This window comes from Aulostomus chinensis, chromosome 1 (genome assembly GCF_037954235.1).
Source record: "Aulostomus chinensis isolate RoL2024-O1b breed Wild chromosome 1, RoL_Achi_v1.0, whole genome shotgun sequence".
Classification (NCBI taxonomy): domain Eukaryota; kingdom Metazoa; phylum Chordata; class Actinopteri; order Syngnathiformes; family Aulostomidae; genus Aulostomus; species Aulostomus chinensis.
In genome coordinates, this window is record NC_141320.1 from 10,802,377 (window position 1) to 10,811,316 (window position 8,940).

Below are 8,940 nucleotides of genomic sequence, written 5' to 3' on the forward strand. Positions count from 1 at the left end.
AGTATCATTTTGCGGTTCGTAGCAACTCTCACCACATCACTGTAGCATCATTTTGAGATTCGTAGCAACTCTCACCACATCACTGTAGCATCATTTCTTAGGTAAATAGCAACCCTCATTACATCACTGTAGCATCATTTTGAGTTTCGTAGCAACTCTCACCACATCACTGCAGCATCATTTCTTAGGTAAATAGCAACCCTCATTCTATCACTGAAGTATCATTTTGCGGTTCGTAGCAACTCTCACCACATCACTGTAGCATCATTTTGAGGTTCGTAGCAACTCTCACCACATCACTGTAGCATCATTTCTTAGGTAAATAGCAACCCTCATTACATCACTGTAGCATCATTTTGAGGTTCGTAGCAACTCTCACCACATCACTGTAGCATCATTTCTTAGGGAAGTTGCAACTGTAGCATTATTTTGAAATTACTATCAACTCTCACCACATCACTGTAGCATCACTTCTTAAGTTTGTAGCAACTCTCATTACATCACTTTAGAATCATTTCGAGGTTCGTAGCAACTCTCACGACATTACTGTCGCATCATTTTGAGATTCGTAGCAACTCTCACCGCATCACTGTAGCATCATTTTGAGGTTCGTAGCAACTCTCACCACATCACTGTGGCATCATTTCTTTGGTAAATAGCAACCCTCATTATATCACTGTACCATCATTTTGAGGTTAGAGCAACTCTAACCACATCACTGTCGCATCATTTCTTAGGGAAGTAGCAACTCTCATTGCACCGCTTTAGCATTATTTTGAAATTACTATCAACTCTCACTACATCACTGTAGCATCACTTCTTAGGTTTATCGCAACTCTCATTACATCACTTTAGCATCATTTTGAGGATCGTAGAAACTCTCACGACATCACTGTCGCATCATTTTGAGATTCGTAGCATCATTTCTTAGGTAAATAGCAACCCTCATTACATCACTGTTGCATCATTTTGAGGTTCGTAGCAACTCTCACTACATCATTGTAGCATCATTTCTTAGGGAAGTAGCAACTCTCATTACACCGCTTTAGCATTATTTTGAAATTACTATCAACTCTCACCACATCACTGTAGCATCACTTCTTAGGTTTGTAGCAACTCTCATTACATCACTTTAGCATCATTTGGAGATTCGTAGCAACTCTCATTACATCACTGTAGCATCACTTCTTAGGTTCGTAGCAACTCTCACTACATCACTGTCGCATCATTTTGAGATTCGTAGCAACTCTCACCACATCACTGTCGCATCATTTTGAGGTTCGTAGCAACTCTCACCACATCACTGTAGCATCACTTCTTAGGTTTGTAGCAACTCTCATTACATCACTGTAGCATCATTTTGAGATTCGTAGCAACTCTCACCACATCACTGTAGCATCATTTCTTAGGTAAATAGCAACCCTCATTATATCACTGTAGTATCATTTTGCGGTTCGTAGCAACTCTCACCACATCACTGTAGCATCATTTCTTAGGTAAATAGCAACCCTCATTATATCACTGTAGTATCATTTTGCGGTTCGTAGCAACTCTCACCACATCACTGTGGCATCATTTCTTAGGTAAATACCAACCCTCATTACATCACTGTAGAATCATTTTGAGGTTCGTAGCAACTGTCACCACATCACTGTCGCATCATTTCTTAGGGAAGTAGCAACTCTCATTACACCGCTTTCGCATTATTTTGAAATTACTATCAACTCTCACCACATCACTGTAGCATCACTTTTTAGGTTTTTTAGCAACTCTCATTACATCACTTTAGCATCATTTTGAAAATCGTAGCAACTCTCACTACATCACTGTTGCATCATTTCGAGGATAGGAGCAACTCTCACGACATTACTTTAGCATCATTTTGAGATTCGTAGCAACTCTCATTACATCACTGTAGCATCATTTTGAGGTTCGTAGCAACTCTCACCACATCACTGTAGCATCATTTCTTAGGTAAATAGCAACCCTCATTATATCACTGTAGCATCATTTTGCAGTTCGTAGCAACTCTCACCACATCACTGTCGCATCATTTCTTCGGTAAATAGCAACCCTCATTATATCACTGTAGTATCATTTTGCGGTTCGTAGCAACTCTCACCACATCACTGTAGCATCATTTTGAGATTTGTAGCAACTCTCACCACATCACTGTAGCATCATTTCTTAGGTAAATAGCAACCCTCATTACATCACTGTAGCATCATTTTGAGTTTCGTAGCAACTCTCACCACATCACTGCAGCATCATTTCTTAGGTAAATAGCAACCCTCATTATATCACTGTAGTATCATTTTGCGGTTCGTAGCAACTCTCACCACATCACTGTAGCATCATTTTGAGGTTCGTAGCAACTCTCACCACATCACTGTAGCATCATTTCTTAGGTAAATAGCAACCCTCATTACATCACTGTAGCATCATTTTGAGGTTCGTAGCAACTCTCACCACATCACTGTAGCATCATTTCTTAGGGAAGTTGCAACTGTAGCATTATTTTGAAATTACTATCAACTCTCACCACATCACTGTAGCATCACTTCTTAGGTTTGTAGCAACTCTCATTACATCACTTTAGAATCATTTCGAGGTTCGTAGCAACTCTCACGACATTACTGTCGCATCATTTTGAGATTCGTAGCAACTCTCACCGCATCACTGTAGCATCATTTTGAGGTTCGTAGCAACTCTCACCACATCACTGTGGCATCATTTCTTTGGTAAATAGCAACCCTCATTATATCACTGTACCATCATTTTGAGGTTAGAGCAACTCTAACCACATCACTGTCGCATCATTTCTTAGGGAAGTAGCAACTCTCATTGCACCGCTTTAGCATTATTTTGAAATTACTATCAACTCTCACTACATCACTGTAGCATCACTTCTTAGGTTTATCGCAACTCTCATTACATCACTTTAGCATCATTTTGAGGATCGTAGAAACTCTCACGACATCACTGTCGCATCATTTTGAGATTCGTAGCATCATTTCTTAGGTAAATAGCAACCCTCATTACATCACTGTTGCATCATTTTGAGGTTCGTAGCAACTCTCACTACATCATTGTAGCATCATTTCTTAGGGAAGTAGCAACTCTCATTACACCGCTTTAGCATTATTTTGAAATTACTATCAACTCTCACCACATCACTGTAGCATCACTTCTTAGGTTTGTAGCAACTCTCATTACATCACTTTAGCATCATTTGGAGATTCGTAGCAACTCTCATTACATCACTGTAGCATCACTTCTTAGGTTCGTAGCAACTCTCACTACATCACTGTCGCATCATTTTGAGATTCGTAGCAACTCTCACCACATCACTGTCGCATCATTTTGAGGTTCGTAGCAACTCTCACCACATCACTGTAGCATCACTTCTTAGGTTTGTAGCAACTCTCATTACATCACTGTAGCATCATTTTGAGATTCGTAGCAACTCTCACCACATCACTGTAGCATCATTTCTTAGGTAAATAGCAACCCTCATTATATCACTGTAGTATCATTTTGCGGTTCGTAGCAACTCTCACCACATCACTGTAGCATCATTTCTTAGGTAAATAGCAACCCTCATTATATCACTGTAGTATCATTTTGCGGTTCGTAGCAACTCTCATCACATCACTGTAGCATCATTTTGAGGTTCGTAGCAACTCTCACCACATCACTGTAGCATAATTTCTTCGGTAAATAGCAGCCCTCATTACATCACTGTAGCATCATTTTGAGGTTCGTAGCAACTCTCACTACATCACTGTTGCATCATTTCGAGGATAGTAGCAACTCTCACGACATTACTTTAGCATCATTTTGAGATTCGTAGCAACTCTCATTACATCACTGTAGCATCATTTTGAGGTTCGTAGCAACTCTCACCACATCACTGTAGCATCATTTCTTAGGTAAATAGCAACCCTCATTATATCACTGTAGCATCATTTTGCGGTTCGTAGCAACTCTCACCACATCACTGTCGCATCATTTCTTAGGTAAATAGCAACCCTCATTATATCACTGTACCATCATTTTGAGGTTAGAGCAACTCTCACCACATCACTGTCGCATCATTTCTTAGGGAAGTAGCAACTCTCATTACACCGCTTTAGCATTATTTTGAAATTACTATCAACTCTCACTACATCACTGTAGCATCACTTCTTAGATTAGTCGCAACTCTCATTACATCACTTTAGCATCATTTTGAGGATCGTAGCAACTCTCACGACATTACTGTACCATGATTTTGAGATTAGTAGCAACTCTCATTACATCACTGTAGCATCACTTCTTAGGTTCGTAGCAACTCTCACTACATCACTGTAGCATCATTTTTTAGGTTCGTAGCAACTCTCACCACATCACTGTGGCATCATTTCTTAGGTAAAAAGCAACCCTCATTACATCACTGTAGAATCATTTTGAGGTTCGTAGCAACTGTCACCACATCACTGTCGCATCATTTCTTAGGGAAGTAGCAACTCTCATTACACCGCTTTCGCATTATTTTGAAATTACTATCAACTCTCACCACATCACTGTCGCATCACTTTTTAGGTTTTTTAGCAACTCTCATTACATCACTTTAGCATCATTTTGAGAATCGTAGCAACTCTCACTACATCACTGTTGCATCATTTCGAGGATAGTACCAACTCTCACGACATTACTTTAGCATCATTTTGAGATTCGTAGCAACTCTCATTACATCACTGTAGCATCATTTTGAGGTTCGTAGCAACTCTCACCACATCACTGTAGCATCATTTCTTAGGTAAATAGCAACCCTCATTACATCACTGTAGCATCATTTTGAGGTTCGTAGCAACTCTCACCACATCACTGTAGCATCATTTCTTAGGGAAGTTGCAACTGTAGCATTATTTTGAAATTACTATCAACTCTCACCACATCACTGTAGCATCACTTCTTAGGTTTGTAGCAACTCTCATTACATCACTTTAGAATCATTTCGAGGTTCGTAGTAACTCTCACGACATTACTGTACCATGATTTTGAGATTAGTAGCAACTCTCATTACATCACTGTAGCATCACTTCTTAGGTTCGTAGCAACTCTCACTACATCACTGTAGCATCATTTTTTAGGTTCGTAGCAACTCTCACCACATCACTGTGGCATCATTTCTTAGGTAAATAGCAACCCTCATTACATCACTGTAGAATCATTTTGAGGTTCGTAGCAACTGTCACCACATCACTGTCGCATCATTTCTTAGGGAAGTAGCAACTCTCATTACACCGCTTTCGCATTATTTTGAAATTACTATCAACTCTCACCACATCACTGTAGCATCACTTTTTAGGTTTTTTAGCAACTCTCATTACATCACTTTAGCATCATTTTGAGAATCGTAGCAACTCTCACTACATCACTGTTGCATCATTTCGAGGATAGGAGCAACTCTCACGACATTACTTTAGCATCATTTTGAGATTCGTAGCAACTCTCATTACATCACTGTAGCATCATTTTGAGGTTCGTAGCAACTCTCACCACATCACTGTAGCATCATTTCTTAGGTAAATAGCAACCCTCATTATATCACTGTAGCATCATTTTGCGGTTCGTAGCAACTCTCACCACATCACTGTCGCATCATTTCTTCGGTAAATAGCAACCCTCATTATATCACTCTAGTATCATTTTGCGGTTCGTAGCAACTCTCACCACATCACTGTAGCATCATTTTGAGATTCGTAGCAACTCTCACCACATCACTGTAGCATCATTTCTTAGGTAAATAGCAACCCTCATTACATCACTGTAGCATCATTTTGAGTTTCGTAGCAACTCTCACCACATCACTGCAGCATCATTTCTTAGGTAAATAGCAACCCTCATTATATCACTGTAGTATCATTTTGCGGTTCGTAGCAACTCTCACCACATCACTGTAGCATCATTTTGAGGTTCGTAGCAACTCTCACCACATCACTGTAGCATCATTTCTTTGGTAAATAGCAACCCTCATTACATCACTGTAGCATCATTTTGAGGTTCGTAGCAACTCTCACCACATCACTGTAGCATCATTTCTTAGGGAAGTTGCAACTGTAGCATTATTTTGAAATTACTATCAACTCTCACCACATCACTGTAGCATCACTTCTTAGGTTTGTAGCAACTCTCATTACATCACTTTAGAATCATTTCGAGGTTCGTAGCAACTCTCACGACATTACTGTACCATGATTTTGAGATTAGTAGCAACTCTCATTACACTGCTTTAGCATTATTTTGAAATTACTATCAACTCTCACCACATCACTGTAGCATCACTTCTTAGGTTTTTAGCAACTCTCATTACATCACTTTAGCATCATTTTGAGGATCGTAGCAACTCTCACGACATTACTGTACCATGATTTTGAGATTAGTAGCAACTCTCATTACATCACTGTAGCATCACTTCTTAGGTTCGTAGCAACTCTCACTACATCACTGTAGCATCATTTTTTAGGTTCGTAGCAACACTCACCACATCACTGTGGCATCATTTCTTAGGTAAATAGCAACCCTCATTACATCACTGTAGAATCATTTTGAGGTTCGTAGCAACTGTCACCACATCACTGTCGCATCATTTCTTAGGGAAGTAGCAACTCTCATTACACCGCTTTCGCATTATTTTGAAATTACTATCAACTCTCACCACATCACTGTAGCATCACTTTTTAGGTTTTTTAGCAACTCTCATTACATCACTTTAGCATCATTTTGAGAATCGTAGCAACTCTCACTACATCACTGTTGCATCATTTCGAGGATAGGAGCAACTCTCACGACATTACTTTAGCATCATTTTGAGATTCGTAGCAACTCTCATTACATCACTGTAGCATCATTTTGAGGTTCGTAGCAACTCTCACCACATCACTGTAGCATCATTTCTTAGGTAAATAGCAACCCTCATTATATCACTGTAGCATCATTTTGCGGTTCGTAGCAACTCTCACCACATCACTGTCGCATCATTTCTTCGGTAAATAGCAACCCTCATTATATCACTCTAGTATCATTTTGCGGTTCGTAGCAACTCTCACCACATCACTGTAGCATCATTTTGAGATTCGTAGCAACTCTCACCACATCACTGTAGCATCATTTCTTAGGTAAATAGCAACCCTCATTACATCACTGTAGCATCATTTTGAGTTTCGTAGCAACTCTCACCACATCACTGCAGCATCATTTCTTAGGTAAATAGCAACCCTCATTATATCACTGTAGTATCATTTTGCGGTTCGTAGCAACTCTCACCACATCACTGTAGCATCATTTTGAGGTTCGTAGCAACTCTCACCACATCACTGTAGCATCATTTCTTAGGTAAATAGCAACCCTCATTACATCACTGTAGCATCATTTTGAGGTTCGTAGCAACTCTCACCACATCACTGTAGCATCATTTCTTAGGGAAGTTGCAACTGTAGCATTATTTTGAAATTACTATCAACTCTCACCACATCACTGTAGCATCACTTCTTAGGTTTGTAGCAACTCTCATTACATCACTTTAGAATCATTTCGAGGTTCGTAGCAACTCTCACGACATTACTGTACCATGATTTTGAGATTAGTAGCAACTCTCATTACACTGCTTTAGCATTATTTTGAAATTACTATCAACTCTCACCACATCACTGTAGCATCACTTCTTAGGTTTTTAGCAACTCTCATTACATCACTTTAGCATCATTTTGAGATTCGTAGCAACTCTCACGACATTACTGTCGCATCATTTTGAGATTCGTAGCAACTCTCACCGCATCACTGTAGCATCATTTTGAGGTTCGTAGCAACTCTCACCACATCACTGTGGCATCATTTCTTAGGTAAATAGCAACCCTCATTATATCACTGTACCATCATTTTGAGGTTAGAGCAACTCTAACCACATCACTGTCGCATCATTTCTTAGGGAAGTAGCAACTCTCATTGCACCGCTTTAGCATTATTTTGAAATTACTATCAACTCTCACTACATCACTGTAGCATCACTTCTTAGGTTTATCGCAACTCTCATTACATCACTTTAGCATCATTTTGAGGATCGTAGAAACTCCCACGACATCACTGTCGCATCATTTTGAGATTCGTAGCATCATTTCTTAGGTAAATAGCAACCCTCATTACATCACTGTTGCATCATTTTGAGGTTCGTAGCAACTCTCACTACATCATTGTAGCATCATTTCTTAGGGAAGTAGCAACTCTCATTACACCGCTTTAGCATTATTTTGAAATTACTATCAACTCTCACCACATCACTGTAGCATCACTTCTTAGGTTTGTAGCAACTCTCATTACATCACTGTAGCATCATTTTGAGATTCGTAGCAACTCTCACCACATCACTGTAGCATCATTTCTTAGGTAAATAGCAACCCTCATTATATCACTGTAGTATCATTTTGAGGTTCGTAGCAACTCTCACCACATCACTGTAGCATCATTTCTTAGGTAAATAGCAACCCTCATTATATCACTGTAGTATCATTTTGCGGTTCGTAGCAACTCTCACCACATCACTGTAGCATCATTTTGAGGTTCGTAGCAACTCTCACCACATCACTGTAGCATAATTTCTTAGGTAAATAGCAACCCTCATTACATCACTATAGCATCATTTTGAGGTTCGTAGCAACTCTCACTACATCACTGTTGCATCATTTCGAGGCTAGTAGCAACTCTCACGACATTACTTTAGCATCATTTTGAGATTCGTAGCAACTCTCATTACATCACTGTAGCATCATTTTGAGGTTCGTAGCAACTCTCACCACATCACTGTAGCATCATTTCTTAGGTAAATAGCAACCCTCATTATATCACTGTAGCATCATTTTGCGGTTCGTAGCAACTCTCACCACATCACTGTCGCATCAT